The 22508-nt window shown below is 37.5% G+C and overlaps 1 long non-coding RNA gene across 2 annotated transcripts in view; it reads left to right on the top strand.

Annotated features, from left to right (window-relative positions):
* LOC106782867 (uncharacterized) overlaps positions 1-22230 on the top strand; it is a 91382-nt gene extending 69152 nt beyond the window's left edge. For both annotated transcript variants that reach the window (XR_001380220.3, XR_011435669.1), the window contains 3 exons: positions 14385-14452; positions 17947-17982; positions 20016-22230. This is a non-coding gene — a long non-coding RNA (uncharacterized lncRNA). The remainder of the gene's footprint in view (positions 1-14384; positions 14453-17946; positions 17983-20015) is intronic.
* Positions 22231-22508: the final 278 nt, after the last annotated feature.

The following is a 22508-nucleotide window of genomic DNA, read 5'->3' as shown; positions in this document are numbered from 1 at the left end:
GTATACATGGGAGATATCCAGGAAAACTGAGTAAAACTCCCTCAAATGGCCCAAGACATCACCTTAAATACCATCTTCAGCTAAAGACAAAAGAAAAAATGTTGGGTGGGGAGGTCAGTTATGGGAGGTTATCAGGAAGAGTACAGTAAACAAGGGTAAGGTTGCTGTGCAGATTTAAGTGACCCTCTCCATAGATAAGAGTTTCTTGTGATTTAGTATCATTCTTCCTGGTACAGAGAGGGAGACACTCCTAGAAATGGAGATTTCCATTATATGCAAATGTAAATTTTCCTTACAAAAGAGTAAATTCTACTCTACATTTACAGATTCTCCTATGTCTGCTTTTTCTAAAAAATAGTCAGCTAAACATAATCCTTAGGCCAAAGAAGCATATTTCAGGGTGACATATTCCACTATCAACTGCCACCTCATTTTTTTGTTTCTTCTACCCACAATGGTGAGCTAATAGCAGGACTTGGTAAATAGTTGTGATTGACTGATAGGCTGAAGCATATTTAAAAAATAAAAAAAATCTTAGCTAACTCCCCCTCCCCCAATATTTGCTAGAATTATAGCTATGACACACTGCTGGATGATCCCCAAATACATTTTTCCCTTCTTCTAGAGTAGTAGAGTTTTAGCTGAACACATAGTCACTTAGCTAGAAACTGTATTTCCCAGATACCCTTGCAGTTGGATGATTCCATGTCTCTGAGGTCAGGAGGAGGAATAAGAGTGGAAGAAATGTGTGCCATTTCTAGCGCTTAGCCTTAAAACAATAGGCTCATGCTCCAGTTTGGACTGGTCCCTTATCCCTAAAGTGAAACAGGATTCTTTCATGACTTAGCTTTGACCATAGATTAGGAAAATGCCCTATGGTATGGTGGAGAGATAGCATGAAAGGAACCTGGGTTCTCAAATGTCCTGGTGGAGCAGAGCTCTTTGTTACAAAAGCCTGGCCCTCATCCTAGTGCAATAGGTAAACTCAATTGATGTCTTTATTCCTTAGTGCCCCCAGTTTTGCAAAGGAAAGATGAATACACTAAATTGAGAAGTTCTTGGAATACTAATAGAATAGTACACCCAATTCTGCTCTTTGCATTGGTAAATACTTGTTCTCTGAATGTGATAAGGAATTGCAGAATCATAAAATGGAAGCAGTTGGACTCAGATGTATGGGCATTCAAGGTAGGTCAGTACTTTGGTATTCACAGGTTAGTCATTTGGTGTATCAACAGACTGATATTCTTAATTATTTTCCCACAGTATCCAGTTCTTTTCTTAGTTTCAATTCATTCCTGTCTTTTGTCTTTTTAGTCATTCTTATTTTATAGCCTATTCCAGATTATTTTACTATCTCAACTATTTGGGGGTGTTAATCCTCCCAATTTTTGTGTCTGCTGACTCTCTCTCAAGGTAGATTATTTCTGTAATGCTTTATGAGCTTATCTTCAGTGAGGATGGTTTTTTCTATGAAGTCTGTGTATCCTAGAAAACCGTTTAGAATGCTTCTGTCAGGTGTCAGTCTGGGACCAGTTTTTCTGTGAATTTCTGGCACCTCTCAGTGTAAATTTTGAACTCACCATCTGGACATGGCACAGGACTAGATTTTTTATTTTTCACCCAAAGACTCTGAGAAGAGACATACTTCCTTGCTTCTTTGTCACTTCTCTGGACTGGTGAATGGCTATTTTTAGTCCCTTTCACCATGGGTGTTTAAATTTGAGGGTACCAGCTTTAGTTAGGGATTTTAGTTCTAGCTTCCTGTCTTATCTGAGCCCAAAGTCATGTCTCTTGACACCCATTGGTACTGAAACCCTAGCACTTAGTAGACCGAGGTCTCTAGTTAGTCCAGTCCCTCCCTGGGTCACTGTCACTACTTCAATCTTATATTTCCTTTTCATTTCCAAATGCTAGGATATCCTTTCTTTCAATCTCAACTATGTTAAAAACATTGTTGGTTTATTATGACTGTCATTTTTAGTTTATAAGTTGAAGGGGGTTCTGCATTAGCTTAGTTGGCCACTTACTGGCCTGAGAAGCCATTAAGTATTTTTCAAAATTTATTTAGCAAAAAAGTTGAAGTCTTTTTGTTTGTCATTTTGTTCACTAGGTTATCCCCAGCATCTTAAACAGAGCATATACTAAAACAGTATATGGTAATCACTCAATACACATGTGTTGAATGAATGAATGAATGAATGAATGCTAGGTGGCAGAGCTTAGCCTGTTCTGGACAATCTGGCTCTGGATCCAAATATGCAAAGCCCACCCTACAAAACAAGAGCCCTGTAGTCATTCTGACTTCACCTCCTTGGAACACAGTTGAGGGTTCATCAGCCATGACTTTATCATATTCCTTGTGAGTCTCCTTCTCTCATCCCAAGCAGCTTATTAAGGTATTACTTTCCTCCACATTCAGCATACTCCCTGACAGGATGCCTGATAAATATAATTTTCTACACTTCCAGGTTATGTGTCCATGGAATTTGAACTCACGTTATATATAATAGTCAAATTATAATGCCTGGTAACAGCTGGAGTCCTAAGCCCTTACCTGGCTAGCCCATTGATTGTCTGTCTCTAAATGAAAGAGGCCACAGTTTTTCCATACCTTTGCTCACATACAATTCCAGGAAAAGAGGATTAGTTTGTAGTCAGCAGAGTTAGTACTTTCTGTATGATTGTGAGAGCTGAATCAAAAAACTTCCCACCAGGCAATTAGGGGCTTTCTGGAAACCCTGAAATGAAAAAGGGATCAGGCTGGTCCTTAAGACTTCCTGCAACTTGAGAGAGTTGCAACCACCCGTGTGCTGAAGGTGTCAGATTTCTCTCACTTCCTATATGAGGGTCTGTCACCTCCAATGGTCCAAAGCACTGGATAAAATATACAAGTCAAGAAGAAGAACATGCTTTATTGTATTTTACATGTTATAAAGCTTTCTGTACCATAAACAGTGAGGTGGTCTTGGATTTATATTTCTTTGCTTCTCACTCACTTTATGCCTTAGGCAAGTCACTTGGCCTCTTGGAATCTAAATTTTTTCATCATAAAGTAAGAATAACGATACTCATTTTATGAGAGTGGTTATGAAGATTAAATAGCATAATGGTTGTGAAACACTTAGCAAAGAGCCTTGCTCAAAATAGACGCTCAATAAATTTTAGGTACCTTTATGCCTGTCTCCTTTCCTATCCTGGAGAAGGCTCAATTTAGGGACACATATTGCCCTGAGCTTTTAAAATTGTGAATCTCACTTCTCAAGAACCGCAGACTTGTTCCTGCAAGTTACCTATACACTGAAGGTTTCATAAATCAAATTCTATTTTATATGTACAGAGGAGATTTTTGACAGAATCCCACTTCCCTCAGAGTCATTGTGGGTTTGGCATCCTGTTCAGCCTCACTGGGGCCGGGGGAGCCAAACGGTAATGACATGCAGATGTACCATTGTTCTATGGAAATAGTGTCTGGCTGCAGAGGGAGTTAAGGAGAAAGGCATGATGGTTCCTGTTGAGAGGGATGGGAATGCTGATCCACTGAACTTGCTAGTGAGGAGGGAGACTAAGAGATGAGGAGTTTATGGGGGAAAATGAAGGTTAAGAGGAAGGAACTCTGGATCAACCCGGAGCCTACTGGAAGAACATTAAAAACAGAGAAGGGGAAAAAAAAAACAGACGAGACAGAAAAGAGACAGTTAGGAAACAACCAGGATAATAGCTGTCATCATGAAAGTTCCCATTTCTTAAGCATCTGTTACGTGACAGGCCCAGTGCTTTATCACCCCTTAACTTATCCTCCCACTTTCCAATGAATTGGATATCATTACCCCATTATTGGTGGGAAAACTGAAGTTCCAGAATATTGCAGTCACTTGGCTACTAAGTGGTGGAGTCAGGATTGGGATTCAGACTCCAACACCCATATTCTTTCCATGAGGTGTAGACCCAATTATTTCCATGAGGTGTAAAGGGAAGAGAATGAGTGTCTGGGGCCATAGGGCCCCTGAAAAGCTGGTGAATGGTTTTCACATAAAGCCGAGGAAGGAAGACTTAAAGTTGTGGAGAACTAGCAACGGGCTCCCTTCCTCACACAGGGTGCAACGATTGGTGGCCTACTTGAGTCACACTCTTGGATGTGTTCTCAACTGTGGAGCTTGGCGGTCAGAGAGGAGGCTGGGAAAGGTTCACTCTTTGAAAGAGAAGTAAAATCTTTCTCTTTGATCCTCCCAAATGTTGACGGAAGAAAATTACCCGAAGCACATAGCAGCAGGAACCCACCTGAGAGTTGTGGGTTCTCCATTTCATCACAGGGATTTGTTAGGAAGGAATCCTGTGGTGAACTCTTTAAGAAGATGTAAATTACAACCTCTCTCCAATTTATCTTTTCTGTAAATCTGACTTTTTATATCTTAGATTTTTTTGACAGTAAATTGAAGTCTTAAAGAATAGATTTCAAAATATTTATCAAAAGGTCTATTTATTTTGAGCAATATTCGACACCATGAAACTATATTGTTGGGAAAATAGTTAGACACCCCCTCGATGTTCATCGTAATGATTTGACTTGTAACTGAAAATAAAGAGTTAATTAAAAAACTCTTCTTCTGGTATATCACTTTTATTTTCAAAACTTGAAGTAAATTGCCATTCTGATTTCCACAGTTTTTACCCTAGCAGGCCTGGAAACAATGTGATATATATTTAATTACAAAGAATGCCACCCAGTGGTACTGGGGTTATGATTATGTTTTAATTTGTTTTGTGCTGAAAGGCATGACCATTTACAGAGCTGTCCTATAAAACATGTCATGTACTAGTCGCCTCACATTATCAGCATCCTCCTGGAGGAATAGGCAGTGGGTTTTTTCCAGTTCGTGCTGTGCAACGTCTTCCTCATGTGTGTGAACTTTGCGGGATGTCAAGTACCCCATTAAAAATGAATAGAGTGTTTGAGGGGCTCCTGCAAACCTTCTAATGATCTTCCCCTTTGAACAGAAAGCATTTTATTGTGTAAATTACAAAAACAAGACAGAACCTGGCATAAAGAGGATGGAAAACGGGCATTAAACAAAGCAAGAACCAGGACCTCAGTCTTAGACCTTGGGAGCCATCCAAGTGTTGCAACAGAATCGTTTTTTGAGTTACAAGGTAACCTGATGGACAAGGAAATCCTTTATAAGATGGAGTTTGGTGTGAAGTCTTAATTCTCAGGTGCAATCCAAGTGCAAATCATTGTACTCACTGTGCGGCCTTACCCCCTTTTTCCTGCATAGTATTAAGAACCCCCTTGATCAGCCACAGTGTGGGAAAACCCTCTCTCAGCAGCTGCTATTATCCCCAGTGTTATTGACACCACCACTCCTTGCTGTTGCTGTGTTTGTTTTTTTGTTTCTTTTCAGTAGAGCTTCCACAGTACTCTCGAAAGTAGAGACTCTTAGTGTTAGAAGAAGGTTCCTTAGAGAGCTTAAAATTCCTTTCTTTTTCTTTTTTTAGCTTTCTTGAGGTATAATTGTAAAATGAAATTGTAAGATATTTAAAGTGTACATCATGGTGATTTGATTCATGTACACATTGTGAAAGGATTCCCCCTATGTAGTTAGTTAATGTGTCTATCACCTCACATGTTTATCTTTTTTTTTTTTTTTTTGGTGAGAACATTTAAGTTCTATTCTCTTAGCAAATTTCAATTATACATTATCAACTGAAGTCACCAGGTTTTACATTAGATCCTCAGACTCTAGTTTAGAACTGAAAGTTTGTGCCCTTTTACCAACCTCCCCCTATTTCCCCACGCCCTCCAGCCTCTGGCAGCCGTTTTTTACTCTCTGTTTCTATGAATTTGGCTTTTGTTTTTTTTTATGATTCCACATATAAGTGATACCATGCAGTGTGTGTCTTTCTCTGTCTAGCTTATTTCACTTAGCATAATGCCCTCCAAGTTTGATCCATGTTGTCAAAAATGGCAGGATTTCCTTCCTTCTCGTGGCTGAGTAGTATTCCATTGTATATATACCACATCTTCTTTATCCATTCAGCCATTGACGGACACTTAGGTTGATCTCATGTCTTGGCTATTGCAAATAATGCTGAAATGAACATAGGAGTGAAGATCTCTCTTCAAGATAGTGATTTTCTTTCCTTTGACTATGTACCCAGAAGTGAAATTGCTGGATCATATGGTAATTCTATTTTCAATTTTTTGAGGAACCTCCACGCTGTTTTCCATAGTGGCTGCACCAATTTGCATTCCCACCAACAGTGCACAAGGGTTTCCTTTTCTCCACATCCTCACTAACTCTTATGTCTTGTCTTTTTGATAATAGCCATTCTAACAGGTGTGAGGTGATATATCATTATGGTTTTGACTTGCATTTCCCTGATGATTAATGATGTTGAGCACCTTTTCATTTAACTGTTGGCCATTTTTACATCTTCTTTAGAAAAATCTCTATTCAGTTCTTCTGCCCACTTTTCAATGAGGTTATCATTATTATTATTATTATTTGCTTTTCAGTTGTATGAGTTCTTTATATTTTGGATATTAACCCCTTATCAGATATATGGTTTGCAAACACTTTCTCCCATTCTGTAGGTTACCTTTTCATTTTGTTGATGGTTTCCTTTGTGGTGCAAAACTTTTTAGTTTGTTGTAGTCCCACTTGTTTACTTTTGCTTTTGTTGCCATTGCCTTTGTTGTCAATCCCCCAAAAAATCATTGTGACAACTGACGTCAAGGAGTTAAAACCCTTTTCAATAGCCCTCTTTCAGTTGCCTCAACCTGCATCTGAGTAAATTTCATCTTCATGGCCTCTGTTGGCTTTTCTGAGGCTATGAAGGGGCAGACCTTTTATGATTAGGGTAGAGAAAGCAGCATGATTCATTAAGTGCTGATTCTTAGTGTCCCCAGGGTGGAAATACCCTGGGACTCATTGATTTCTGTGGTTTTCTGACTGTTTGGAAAAGGGCCTCTTTCGACGTTCTATGGATGTTGCAATTTCTATTTAAGGCTGCATCTTACATGTCGGGTATATTATTATTGCTTTTGTCATTTTGGACAGTGAGTAATATGAGCAAACAACATGGCTTTCATGCTGTAAAATTATGAGTTTATTAAAACTATTAACGGACACTTAGCTTTGAATTATTTATATTTTTTCATAAACTGTTGACAAAGATAATGAGAACAGGACCACAAAGCTGGTACAGGAAGGTGATTGACTGGTCTGCTTTTCTTGCCCTTAGGGGAAGTTGCAGACAGAGCATTATCTTCATCATGACTTGTCCCTTTATACGTATTGACTATTTACAGGGTGGCAGGAAGGGAAGCAGTACAACCCTATCCTCATGCCCTGTGTTCAAAGTGTGCCTAGACTCTGATAAAGGCTTACCTTTTAGAAGAGGTAGAAAGTCAAGGGTCCATCCCAAGATATTGAGTCATTCCATGGCTTTAAGGGCCAGAAGTGATAGGATCAAAAGACCAGTCCTAAAACTTCACAATATAACTGATTCTACTTGATCTCCATCAGATTCAACTTGTATTTTGGCTTCTCATTAATTTCTTATTCCTCATTCAATCACTGGTAGCTTCACCTTATTCTCTGGCTTCTCCCCTGTTTGTCACATTTTAGCTTGACATCCCAGACACCCTATTCCTCTTCTGCCTCATCCACCCAGCCCCACGTGGTTTACCTTCCTGGACCACCGGCTTTCTCCTGAAAGAGGTGACACAATTGGCCTCTGAACCTTGTTCTCCTAACGCCATACCAATTGTCACCCCCAAACTTTGTCCAAGCTGAGTCCTTGAACACTGCTTGGAAGGAATGGCCCCTGACCAGAAGTTGTATTTACTTCTATATCTCCCTTTGCATTGTTTGGAACCCCCCTACCTTTTTACCTCCTCCATCCTTGTGATCTAGAAGTCTACTCCTGCCAGCCCTGCTTCAGCTTCTCTTACAATTGCAAGGAAAACAAAATCTATGGAGGAGAGAGAACCTCTCAGCTAGGGGATATAGCTTGAGGAGAGGAATAGATGTGAGACCAAGAAGGTATGTTTGGTAAGCTGACTTGACCAGAGCCAGTCTTCCTCTTTTTGCTGAGGAAGTTGGGCCTTAACTAACATTTGAGCCCATCTTCTTCTATTTTGTATGTGGGATGCCTGCCACAGCATGGCTTGATGAGGGTGCGTAGGTCCGCACCCAGGATCTGAACCTGTGCACCCCGGCTCCCGAAGCGGAGCATGCAAACTTAACTACTATGCCACCGGCTCGGCCCCTGTTACCCTATCTTTGAAGCTCCATTTCACATCTTCTCTCCAGTCTCACATTTCTAACTTCCTCTCAGCCTACCTCCATCCTTTTCCCTTCAAAAATGAATCCGTTACCTATATCGTCTACCCCATTCTCTTTTTTATTTTGAGTTTGGAGCTTGAGAGTCGTCTTCTTTTCTCCTCTATTTCCTAAATTATGCTGTCATAAATCCCATGGCCTTGGCTGGAATGCCTAACAGAATCTCAGAAGTAAGCTCACAGGGAAAGAACAAAGCCAGAATTGAGGGAAGGGGTAATTAATAGCAGCTTATAGATTATCTACTGGAATTCTTTCTTTTACTCTCAATTTCTACTCCTTTGAAGCCCTGGATTACAATAACTATCTCAGAAAGTTTTCCAGTCCAAGATTCCAAAATTCTTAATCAGAGTCTTTTTGGTGAAAATGAGGTTCAGTGAAAATCTCTGGCAACATTTCCCTAGATTGGAAAAGGAATCAAGAGTCAGATGAAGAAGCTGGGAAGCCATGACTTCACAATGTGTAAAGCATGTGTTGGAGAGCTTGTGAAAGGGGCTGGTAGGACGTGCCTGTCTCAAGGAGGATAACTTCTTCCTAATTAGAATCTTGTTTCCAAGTTCTCCCTGAACCCCAGGATGAACTTTAAAAAGGAAAAAAATCCTTCCTGGAAGATTTTCCATTGTTTTTCTCTTTTCTGTATGAGCAGCATGGATGAAAGAGTTCTGTGATTGAGCTGAGGTTCACATCTAACTATTGGGCCATGGCAACAGATATTGAGCATCATTATTGGTTGCTATATAAGGGAGTTAGTGGAGTTTGCAGTTTTAAGTGTTATTGTTTTTCTCTATAGTAATATCCCTCCAATCCCCATGGTTCTCTCTCTAGAGTGAAATAAAATGCTTTGACTTCTGTGAGAAGTTTCTAACCTTTAGAAATCCTCACCCAGCTTTCTTTATCAGGAGAATTGGTTTCCTTTCAGAGAAAATGCTCCTTCCTTTTACTGAACAGTGAATTGAGAGCCCTTAAATAGTGGAGGGAGATGGCAGTGGGGTACGTTGAATTTTCCCTTCTGTTCCCCTGGGAGAAAGAGGGAATTAGCATCTAGTTCTCTGGAACCTAGGGTTTCAGGGGTCTATTTGAAAGGAAAAAAGCATTCCTTGGTTATTGTGACCTATTTAAACATTCTGTGGAAGTTGAAGTCATTTGAGGTTGTCTGAGAAAAGAAAAAGAAAGTCTAAATATAATCCTAAAAGGCAGCTAACTTGACAACAAAGCACACCCAGTTATAGAGATTATTTCTCTAGAAGTTGGCAAACTAGGCAAAATCCTTCCTGGCTGTTTACTGGCTGTACCTGCTGCTATACCTTAGTTCATACTCTCTCTTCCTGGCAACATTATTGGCTCTTCCATGTGGGCTGTACCAAATTTTGTGCCCAGGGGCCCATACATCCCAGTCCTCCCATTGGAAAGCTCTGCTCGCTTCTCCCCAAGCCCTCTTTCCATCCTCCTTCACAAAGTGGCTCAAGACCACTTCACAAAGATACCCTGAATGCCAACTCCTCCGTTATGCCCTTGGTTCTTTCTCCCAAACCCCTGGAACTCCTAGAACCTGTGAGAAGGGTATTGTGTCCAATGTACTCTAATGCAGTGATAGCAGAGAAGGCAGGGCCAGGCCCTTTAACCAGTGGAAAGGATGGATTTGTGCTGGTGCACCGGCACTCATGCAGTCAGCTTGATGAGCACCTCCCATCTGCCAGCAGAGGCTGATGGTGTAGGCCACTCCTGGAACAACGTGAAGCTCATCTCAGCTCAGTTGAACAGCTGCAGGCCATAGCAAGTAATATATTGTTTCATATGTTCCTGTTCTTGATCGTTATGCACATTTGAATTTCATCTTTTCTCCCTGATGGCAGGTGTTTCCATAGACTTTGTGCTTGCATATATTAAAGAATGTTGCATAGTTGAAAGATGATAATAAGAGCAGCTAACAATTACTGAGAACTTACAATGTCATAGGCATTCTTTTAAGTACTCATTTCATGTGTATTAAACTCGTTAGCTCATTTAATCCTCTCAACAATACTATCAGGTAGGTAGTACCCCATTTTATGCTTGGGGTGATTAAAGCACAGAGAGATTAGATTACTTTCCCAGGGCCACACAGCTAGTAAATACCAAAGCTCAAGCTCTTAACCCTGAGCCTGTGGTAACTCTAGGCTTTGAGATCATATAAGACGTGCAAGGCTTAATGAACATTAACTGGACTCATGAGGCCGTTTAGTCATCCGATATTCTCATTAAACCTAATTTGAAGGAATGACTCGGAGAGAAAGCTCATAGAGCTGAGAGATTTAGCTCTAGGTGAGAACTTAGAGGTCATGTCATCAAGGAAACTGAGGCCCTGAGCAATGAGATGAGAGTCCTGTGTGCTTCATCTCATTTGACTATATCTTCCTGTCAAGGCTGCCAACAGGAATGCACCAGGAGCAGTGTATGGTTTGTATTGTGTGTTCATAGTTCCAGGTGCCACATGGAATTCTCGCGAAGTGGAATTTTTGCCCCTCTGGGTTTTTCTATACCAGGGCATGGCTGTGGTTTTAATAGTTTTAGTGATTAAAATCATTAGAAGGTAAACATGTACAATTATTAAAACGTTTCTTATTGTATCTGAAAATGAAACTTTGAAAACTTAGATTTAGCAACTAACTTTTATTTAGAACCGCCAAAGCATCTAATATAAAGTTTGCTCACAATCCAAATCTGAAGCTTTCAGGATTATTTTACTAAGATCTGAAAAGGTAATTTGACATACTGATCTGAAAAGTGTGAATTACCCTGGGGATTAGGAGGTGAGTTTCTGTAGTAATTAGGCGTACCAGAAATAATTTCCTCCCTCCCTCCCTCCTGCTCTCCTCCCTCCTTTTCTACATTTACTTGCATTGGTCTTGGTCTCTCATGTCATTCTTCTGGGATTGTCTAGTGTAATGAATTTTTCTTTCTCTACCCTAGAAAGTACCATGATTTTCATTATCTCATGGAGCTGTAAGTGTGTGCATTTTGTTGATCTTTTGGTATTTCAAAGAACTGTAAAATCTCAAATCAGGAATGCCCAGGGAAAGCGAATTTTAATGGAATGGATTTTTCTCTTGAACTGAAGGTTAATCAGGACCCTTCTCTCCACAACTTTTCAATTTTTTGCTTGCAAATTTTTTCTTAATCCGTGGGTGCAGTCTCTGGTCTTTGGTAAAATGAGAGGCTGTCTGGTGAAAAATGCAAATTGACCAGCAATCATAAGCACTGTTATTCAAGTCTATGTTCTTTCACTTGCCAACTCTCTGGTCCTGGAGAGTTATGGGTATTCACTAAGCCATCTGTAAAATGGAGGTAGTAAAACGTGTCCTACCTACCTCATCAGGATGTAGAGTGTATCAAATTAGATAAAGAGTATGGAAATGCTTCAAACAAGTCTTAGGTTTTATTTTGATGAAGATGACAACTACCAAGTTCTCAGTGCCCAGGGGCCAGGGGCTCTATACATATTGTTATTTCTGCAACACGCCTGAAATGTATTCCTTTTTTTGATAGATGAGAAAAGTGAGGGTTGGGAGATAAGTGAATTGCCCAAGATTACACTAACAGCAGTGGAACCAATTTCCTTTACAGCAAATTACTTTCTTGATTGATCAAAAGCCTTTATTCTGTGTACCAATTCTTGCAGATAAATAAAGTATAGGAGATTGTCCAGAAGTGTACTAACCTTAGGATTCATTGTTTTGCTTAGGGCGCTTTTACTTACTGTGTAAGGAACCTTAGGTTTCAGAGAGATTTCAGAGATACCCAAGGACAGAAGTTGAACTACAGGTGAGTCTAAAGGGAAGCTGTCATGAACCAAGGCTACTCTTGCTTCCCTCCTCCTCCTCTCTCTGGCCACACAATCAACACATTCCTTTTGTTGATTTTGTTGCCTCTATCCTCTTTTCTCAGTTTCCTGGCTCCCTTATAACTGTAGCTTGCACATGGCCCATAATAGGAACTCCAGTCTTCTCTATATCGTGGGACCTCTTGATGAGTCCCTTTGGCTTTTTCCCCTACTGCTAAGTGAAAACTTATCTAGAGTCTCTTGGTTCAGGTTCAGGGGAGAAGAATTTGATTGGCCCAACTCATCTATTCTACTTAGATCCCAGGCCATTGATTGTTGATAAGCCCATGGATTGGCTGCCTTTGCATTAGACATCCTTCTCTGGTGATGCCCCCTTAGCCGAAGCAGTAGGAAGAGTAGGAAAGAAGTCATATCACAGCTGTGTCTATTACGTCAATTTTGGAAGGTATATTTGCCTTTTTTTTTTTTGCAATCCCTAGTATTTTTTCCTCAGCTTTATTGAGATACAGTTGACAAGTAACCCTAATATTTTATTGTTACCTTTTAGCCTTTCTTCCTTTTTTTCCAAAACACCCCTGCTTCCAACATAATTCTCAATAATTGGGTCCTAGATGATTGAAAGTTTATGGTATAGGCTCTAGGAAACAATGCAGCTTGTTTTTGTCTTCTGATTCATCATGACTTATGTTCGTTGAGTAGTCACATATTTCATTATTTTGTACGTTTTTGAAGGAGGTAGTAGTAAAACATGTCATAGTGTTCAAAAGATCTTCTTTCTATTAACAGAAGCAATCATGTCTCGAGATTATTGCTGGAATATCTGTAATTTACAGGAAATTCAAGGGTCTCTAAGCAGCGTGAATACATGGAAAGTGAAAAGAAGAGCCAGTGCTCCAGGAAGGCCAGCAGGACCCAAAACTGAACAAACCTTAGACTTGATTCCCTTTCTCGACACTTCCTGGTTGGTTTGTTTCTCTCTGCTGCTAGATTTTGGCAGGAAGGTGTTCTCTTTCTGTTTATCTGAATATCTCTTTTACCCACACATTTTTTCTTTCATTATGGCTGATATCAAACATGTATCACCCATCTCAGTATAAACTACATTGGGGTGGGCCGTCCTTCCATCCACTATGAGCCAGAAATGGAACAGGAACCTAGTTAGCATCTATGTTGTTGTTGTGAAATGAGATACCATACGTCTAAAATCCCATCACTTTGGGTTGGATGGCTGAAACTTCAATACTGTTCTTGGCTTGACTTCTAAGATTTATATGTCTCTTGAAGTGAAAGTATTCATCACTACTGAAAGTATAGCTATCTATTTTTGGTATGGATCCTTTGTGTTTCCAAATCTTACTTTTCCTAATTTTGACCACAAACTGGAAGCCTTCACTTTATTAGTAAGATACCAGATTCTTTAGATGTCACTTGATTATGTTGTAAAGCATGGGCTCGTGTGTCTTTAGAACTTAACTCTACAATCCTTAATATAAGTACTCAAATTAGGTTAAAAAACCTATTCCTCTATGAGTTGGCATCAGGCTCTGGTTACAGACTCTCTTCCTACTCTACATGCTGCATACTCTCTCTGGGCAAATATCTCTCCAATAGTCTACTAGACATCTCTATCTAATTTTAATCCAGGCTCTGCCTCTTACTAACTGTGTAACCTTGGGCAAGTTAGTTAACCTCTCATTTTCCTCCTCTCTAAAATAACCTTATAGAGTTATTATGCGTACTAAGTAAGTTAATATATGTAAAGGGCCTAAAACAGTGCCTGGGACATTGTATGCACCATATAAGCATACACTATTATTTGTATTCACCTTTGTATTCCCATACCTAGCACAGTACCTACCACTTAGCATACCACTTGTTACCTACCAAATGCATTAAATCGTTAGCTACAAAATGAATGTCGACACCCAGTTACTCAGCCCCAATCATAAGCCAAAATTTCTAATATCTCATCAGATCCAGCCCATAAGCTGCCATCATTCTTCTTTAACATCTGCTATGTACATGGCATTGGTACCTTAGGGATACCATCACGACCAGTCATGGTGTTTAGCCCAAGGGACTTATATAGCAATAGGGAAATAAGACACAGTAAAAAATAACTCTGACACTAGATGGAAGGAGGTAAAACTGACAATGAGTTTTAGGATGTCACAGATATGGAAGAGCAAAGGTATGATGTTTCTCATTTTTGTCTGCAGGGTACTGAAGAACAATAGGAATGTTCCTATGTTCATCATCATATTGATAAACGTGCTAAAAAACCAAGGTAAATGGTTATATTTTTAGAAATATGAAAAATAATTACAGTAATATATTTGACATTTAAAAAATATTGTTAGGCTAATGGAAGTGAGAAAGTGACTTAAGCTGCTGCTTCGGACAAAAAGTACCCTTTGACTGCTCATCATTCAGCCACTGGCTAAATTTTTTGAATGCCTTCCCTGAGTCTCCACATTCCACTTCTGTCACTACATTTATTTATTTCTAATATTGCACTCCATGTTGATTTTTGACCTTTGGACCTGATGGCATTTGCACCTTAGAAAAGGAGCAGAAAAACACATATTAATATTAAGATGATCATTTCTTTTGTAAACAAGAAATTTCTTGCAAATATTAAACCAATGACTTTCACTTTTCCCCGTATAAATCGTGTTTCCTTTCAATTGTTCATTTTCTTGTCTGTGCCATGAGAATTTATGTACCAGGAAGGAGAGAATGGGAACTACTTGGAACAAAGTAGTTGATCCAGTCTGAATTAGAGTTGACTTTCTTGACCTCTTTAGTGAGGTAATCGTCTTGAAAGGTAGGCTTTGTGCAGAAAGAAATTTCTTTTCATTGTTTTACTTTTTTTCAAATTTATTTTTTAAAAAACTTTTGATTTAGAAATAAATTTAGGGGCTGGCCCAGTGGTGTAGTGGTTAAGTTTGCACGCTCTGCTTCAGTGGCCTGGGATTCATGGGTCTGGATCCTTGGTGTGGACCTACATGCTGCTCATCAAGCCATACTGTGGCAGCATGCCACATACCAAAGATAGAGGAAGATCGGCACAGATGTTAGCTCAGGGGCAATCTTCCTCACCAAAAAAAAAAAAAAAAAGAAGAAAGATAGAAACAAATTTAAATTTATATAAAAGTTGCAAAAACAGGACAGAGAGTACCTGTATACCCTTCACTCAGTTTCCCTTATAGTAAGAGTATGAAAACCAGGAAATTAACAGTGATATAATATCATCTTATCTACAAATCTTTGTCAAGTTTCACCAGATTTCCCACTAATTTTTCTGGTCCATGATCCTACATTACATTTAGTTGTTGTGTCTCTTTAATCTTCTCCAATCTGACATACCTTCAGTCATTTTTTGTCTTTCATGGCCTCTACACTTTTGAAGACAACTGGTCAGTCATTCATAGAATGTCCCCTAATTTGGAATGGTCTTTTGTTTTTTCATTATTACATTGAGGTTATGCCTTTTTGGCAAGGACACCACTGAGTGATGTTGTGCCCATCTTAGCATATCATATCAAAGGGCACATGACGTCAATACGACTTATTACTGTTGATGTTAGCCTCTATCACTTGGTTAAGGTGATGTCTGCCAAGTTTCTCAGCTGTGAAGCCACTGTTTTCCCCTTTGCAATCAATAAATAGCTTCTAGGGAGGTACTTGGATACTATGCAAATAACCTGTTTCTTGTCATACTTTTGCTCTCTAATTTTAGCATCCATTGACGGTTCTCGCCTGCATAATTTATTACTGTGGTGTTTGCCTAATGGTGATTTTTCTATTTCCCATAATTTCTTCTAAATTTGTTAGTCGAAATCCATTGTAAAAAAGAGTTATCCCTTCTCCCCCGTTTCTTTATTCAATTTTTAATTTATATTAGTATAGACTTCATGGTTCATAATTCGATGCATTATAATTTATTTTTGTGGTCAAAGTGAACCAGCTTTGGTCTTTGGGAGCTCCTTCAAGTTGCTTCTCTGCCCTTTCAACATGCCCCTAATTATTTCTGAGCACCTTCTTATTTGGCAGTATAGGTTCCAGACCATCTGCTATTTTCTTTACCCTACCCCTGGAATGAACCATTTCTCCGGGGTTAATTCTGCAGCTTTGATTTCCTTTATTGAAGAATTGTATTTCGAACCAAGATCTGGGCACCAAGGTATTCTCATTGCTGCAAGATGTCATTGTTTCTAGTTCTTCTCAGTCAACAGAACTAGGAAAGATACACATTCATATTTATTTATGCATGTATCTATATGTATACATATTAACCATGCATTCTTACCTCCCCCAACACTACAGGTATCATGCTAGCCTTTCCCTTCTCCTTATTTGTAGCTTTTTTGTTGTTGACAGTGAGAAACCTAGCTCTCACTATCCACGATATGTTTACTTAATTTTTTGATCCTAATATACACATAAAGTAGTTTCAGAATTATCAACCCGTACTAACCTACACAGAATTATCAACCCATACTAACCTACACAGAATTGTACAGATTGGTTTTTTTCTTTTGGTCTTTAACCTTGCAGTGCCCAGTCAAAATACTCTTTTCCAAAGATATTTAGGTTAGTTTTTTCTTCACTACTGCCTTCAGTTTGGTTATGTTAGTCATTTGTATTACAGTCAGATTCATTTGTTGTTGTTTGTATTCCATTTGAGGTTCCCATCACATTCTGGTTGATTTTTAATTATTTATTTATTTATTGTATGTGAAATATTACCATGTGTATTAGTCAGTTTTTTCTAGAGAAACAGAACCCCAGTAGGATATATATATATATATATATATATATATATATATATATATATATATATGTATATATATATATACATATAAATGTATATACACACACACATATCTTAATTATGAGGAATTGGCTCACGCAGTTACAGAGGCTGAGAAGTCCCATGACCTACTGTCTGCAGGCTGGAGATGCAGGAACTCCAGTGGTATAATTCAGTCAATGCCTGAAGGCCTGAGAACCAGGGACACCAATGGTTTAAATCTCAGCTGGAGGACAGTAGAAGATGAGATGTCCCAACTCAGCAGTGAAGTAGGAAAAAAAGGTTGAATTTCTCTTTCCTCTGCTTTTTGTTCTATTCAGGACCTCAATGGGTTGGATGATGCTCACCCACATTGGGGAGGGCCTTCTGCTTCACTGAGTCCACCAACACAAATGTTAAACCATCTGGAAACATCCTCACCCAGAAATAATGTTTAATCTAGGAATCCAGTCAAGTTTACACATAAAATAACCATCACACCATGCTTCTGAGAATCAAAACTATGCAAAAAGGTATACTCAGAGAAGTATGGCTTCCTTTCTCATTTCTGTCCCTATTATCCTGTTCTTTCCACCCTGTTCTCATCTGCCCTGCTAGGTAACCAATCTCATTAGCTTCTGGTTTATCTTTCCTATATTTCTTTTACATTTGCACAAATAGGCAGATGCATGTTTATTTTCTTATATTTTTTCTTTTATACATGGAGAACAGCACTATAGATACTCTTTTGCACTTAAAAAAATTTACTAGTGTATCCTGGAAATCACCAATATCTTCCTTATTCTTTTTTAGTGCTGCATGGTGCTCCATTATATGAATGTACTATAGTTTATTCAACCATCCTCCAATATATGAGAATTTCAAATGTTTCCAACTTTTTGCAATTACAAACAATGCTTCAATGACTAACCTTGGACATGCATTTTTTTTTTTTTTTCTGTATGTTGTCGTTGGTGTATCTTCAGAGTGGATTCCTATAAGTGAGATTATTGGGTCAAAAGGTAAGTGCATATGTAGTTTTTTTAGGTGTTGTTAAACTTTTCTCCAGTTTGCAGTACCACCAGCATTGTATGAAAGTGCCTCTCTTCATAGGCTCACCAACAAATTGTGTCCTCATGCTTTGTCTAAGAGGTACGACATGGTATCACAGTATTGTTTTAACATTATTTCTCTAATTATGAGTGAGTTTGAAGATTTTTATATCAATTTTTTGTGAATTGTCTGTTCATATCGTTTTCCTATTTTCCTATGGGGTTTTGGTCCTTTGTCCTTCAATTTTTAAGAGTTTGTCATATATTAGGGTTTAAATTAGCATTTTGTGGTATATGTTGCAAATATTTTCTCCCAGTTTGTCAGTTACCTTTTGATTTTATTTTTTTGTCACACAATTTAAAACATTTTTATCTAGTCAAATTTATCAATCTTTTCTTTTATTGCTTCTGAATTTTGAGTCATAATTAGAAAGCCTTTCCCATATGAAGGCTGAAGAAGAATTCCCCCAAGCTTTCTTCTAATACTTGTATGGTTTCACTTTTTTTCCCATTTAGATTTCTAATCTATTTAGAGACTTTTTGGTAAATGGTGTAAATTATAGATCTAATTTATCTTTTTCCCAATAAATGCCCAGTTGTTCAAGCACCATTTATTGTAAAATCCATCTTTATACCAATGATTTGAGATGCCACCTTTATAATATATTAAAATTTCAAATGAACTTGTGTCTACTTCTGAGCTTTCCATTCTAGCCCACTGGTCTATTTGTCTATTCTTGTGCTTCCATCACACTGTTTTAATTATAGAGGTTTTATAGTATATTTAATGTGGTAGGGCTACTCTCCTCTCCCCTCCATTGGTTTTCTTTTTAGGTGTTTTCCTGACTATTGTTTCACGGTTTTTTTTTTTTTTTTGCATTTGGACTTTAATATCAACTTGTCTAACTTTGTGAAGACATTTGTCATTATTTTCATTGAGATTACCCTAAATATATAGATTAATTTAGGGAGAACTGACATTTTCACGATACTGAGTTGTCCTATGCAAGAACAGAAGATGTTTTTCCATTTATTTGTCTACTTTGGTGTCTTTCAGAATGTTTCTTGTCTATTCTTGACACTTTATTCTTCCATATGCATTAGAATTAACTTATCAAATTCTATTAAAAACCTTTTTGATTGGAATTGCATTAAACTTACAGATTAGTTTGAGGATAACTAAGATATTTATGATTTTGAATTTTCCAATCCATGAATAAATATATAGCTCCATTTATTTAGCTTTTCTTTTAGCTGTAGTCCTCATAGGCTCACCAACAGATTGTGTCCTCATGCTTTATCTAAGAGGTATGACATGGTATTGGTTTTATAATTTTTCTTCATAAAGTCTTGCACATCTATTGTTTAATTTATTCCCAGGTCCTTATTTGTTTTTCTTTTTGTTGTTGCTATTGTAAATGGAATCTATTTTAAAACTACATTTTCTAGTTGTTTGTGGCTGATGTATAAGAATGCTATTTGTATATACATGATGATTCTTCAATCCATCAGCCTTGCCGAACTCCCTTACACCATCTACAAATAATTATAGCTCTGTTTCTTCCTTCACAATCCTTTACTCCTTTTATTTCTTGTCTTGTAGTGATTTTACATCCTCCAGAACAAGATTAACTAGAAGTGATGATAATGGGTGTCCTTTTGTTCAGAATTTAAGCAGGAGTTTTTCTGAATTTAATCATTAAGTATAATATTTACTGTGTGTTTTTGGTAAGGACATTTTATCAGGTTAAGGAAGTTTGCTTTTGTTTTGTGTTAGCTATCAGTTAAAGCACAAAAAGATGATTGAATTCTATAAAATATTTTTTCTGCATGCCTTGAAATGCATTTATATTTTTCTCTTTTAATATAAAATTATGAGAATTTAAAAATAATTAATAAAATATTAACATATATTTAAATACATTGCTGAAATCCATTTAATAATATTTCATTGAGAATTTTCAGAATGCATAAAGATATTTGCACCCCTATGTTCATGGCAGCATTATCCACAATAGCCAAGACTTGGAAACAACCTAAGTGCCCATCGATGGATGAATGGATAAAGAAGATGTGGTATACATACACAATGGAATACTACTCAGCCATAAAAAAAAGATGAAATCTTGCCATTTGCAACATCATGGATGGACCTTGAGGGTGTTATGCTAAGTGAAATAAGTCAGACAGGGAAAGTACTGTATGATTTCACTCCTAAGTATAAGATAAAAACAACAACAATAACAACAAACAAACACACAGATACAGAGATTAAGTTGGTGGTTACCAGAAGGAAAGGGGAGAAGGAGGAGGAAGAAAGGGATGATAGGACACATGTGTATGATGATGGATGGTAACTAGTCTTTGGGTAGTGAACATGATGTAGTCTACGCAGAAATTGAAATATAGTGAAATTTATATAGTATTATAAAAAAATGTTTCCCCAATAAAAAAGAAAAAAGAATTTTTGGGTCTCTGCTCCGGATTGTGATTGACTTTTCATATTTGTATCTGTTTTTTGGAATCAAGGTATATCTGTATCATGAAATAAGTAGATTTGTGTGTAGATTCTGTTCTCTTTTTTTCTATTCTCTGTATGATTTTAGAATTGTCTATTCCTTGAAGGTATGGTAGAACTCCTCTAAAAAACTGTTTGGTCCTCATGTTTTTTAATGGGTATCTTTTAAGTACTGATTCAATTATCTCCAGTTCAGTAGTTTATTCAGATTTTCTATTTTTTTTTTCAGTTGGATTTGGTTCTACATTTTTTTCAAGAAAATTGTTATTTTCACTTATTTATTTATTTTTTTGAGGAAGATTAGCCCTTAGCTAACACCCGTGCCCATCTTCCTCTACTATGTCTGTGGGACAGCTGCCACAGCATGGCTTGATGAGAGGTGAGTAGGTCCGCACCCGGGGTCTGAACCAGTGAACCCCCGGCTGCCAAAGCAGAACGCGCAAACTCAATTGCTATGCCACAGGACCAGCCCCAATTTTCACTTATTTTAATTAATTTATAATATGGTTGTTGAAAGCATCCTTTTATGATTATTAAATATCAACTATATTTGTCACTAGGTCTTTTGTCCACAATATCTTTTATTCTTACTCTCTCTTTTATTGAAAATCTTGTTAGAAGTTTGTTTTCAAAACAGCTTTGGGTTTTGTGATTCTTTCTATTTTTTCATTGCTTTTAGTTCATTAATTTTCAGTCTTATTTTGTTTCCTTTATTCAATTTGCCTTTGCTTGGCTGTTTTTTTTTTTTTTTTTTAAATTTCTTGAGTTGTTTATTTAGCTCATTAATTTTCTGTCTTTTCTGTCAAAGATTTGCATTTAAGGCAATAAATTTCCCTTTAAATATAGCTTGAGCTGCATCTCACACATTTTTATAAAAGGTTTTAATTGTAACTCAATAGAAAGTATTTTCTAATTCCCAGTATTATTTATTTCTTGTTTGATCCATGATTTACTTAAAGGCATTTTCAAAAATCTCCTGTCATAAATGTATTCAGACTTTTTCTTCTGGATAGTAGGTTGAAACTAGAAGTTAATTAAGATCTTGCCTAGAGAAAAAGCATGTTTCAAAATCCCCAAATTTGGGGAGCTCTTTTTGCTTTCTCTGATTTATAACATAATTGCATTGTGGTCAAAGAACTTGGTATATGTGATATCGATTCTTTGCTGTATGTTGAGATGTACTTTGTGCCCTGAAATGTGGTCAGTCTCTGCAAATGTGCAATGCGGACTTGAACAGAATGTGAATTACTTTTTGTTAGCCACAGAAATTTATATATGTCAGTTTATATCAGCTATTCCAATCCTTTTCATGCCATGGCACATATAGAAAATTGTAATATTTGTACAGCACAGTAGCATAAGCTGGAATTGATTTGAATATGTTGTGTAGGGCTTAGTAAAATACGTATTGCACATTCTTTATTTTATACAGTTATAAGAAAAAATGTAAAACATTAGATAAGATATTAACTATTAAATTTTTATAAACCTAGATAAAATGTTTTCAGAATTTTACCTGAGAAACTTAAGTTTGCTTCCATAAATATAACCTTTTTATACCAGGTTTTATGTTAGAAGTGACTCTATATCATTCCTGATTAAGACTTTTTAATAATGATCTCTTCTAATCTCTCCAAATTCTTGGTAGTAAAAAAACAATGAAAAACTTTGCCCAAATAAACAACAAAAATTATTTAAAACATTTTACAAAAAATTCAGTTGAAATTATTTTGAAAGCAGCTAAAGCTCTTCCTTTATCTCACTGACAAATGTAATGTTGAAATTTCTTGTGGTAGAGGGTGGAGGGTCCATAATGTGTCAAGTTGGCTAGGCAGACTACCTTTCCCAGAACTCCTTTCCCTGTTGGTTTCTAGTTAGGATGGCCTACAAGAGGCATTTTTATACAAGGTTTGGAGGGTAAAAGTGAAGTGGAAACCATTTTGTTCTGAATGCTGAGGCTGGTGATTTTTGGGTTTTT

The sequence above is a fragment of the Equus caballus genome, chromosome 2 (genome assembly GCF_041296265.1).
Source record: "Equus caballus isolate H_3958 breed thoroughbred chromosome 2, TB-T2T, whole genome shotgun sequence".
Classification (NCBI taxonomy): Eukaryota; Metazoa; Chordata; class Mammalia; order Perissodactyla; family Equidae; genus Equus; species Equus caballus.
The sequence above is the reverse complement of the archived record's forward strand: the minus strand, read 5'-3'. Positions and strand labels throughout refer to the sequence as shown.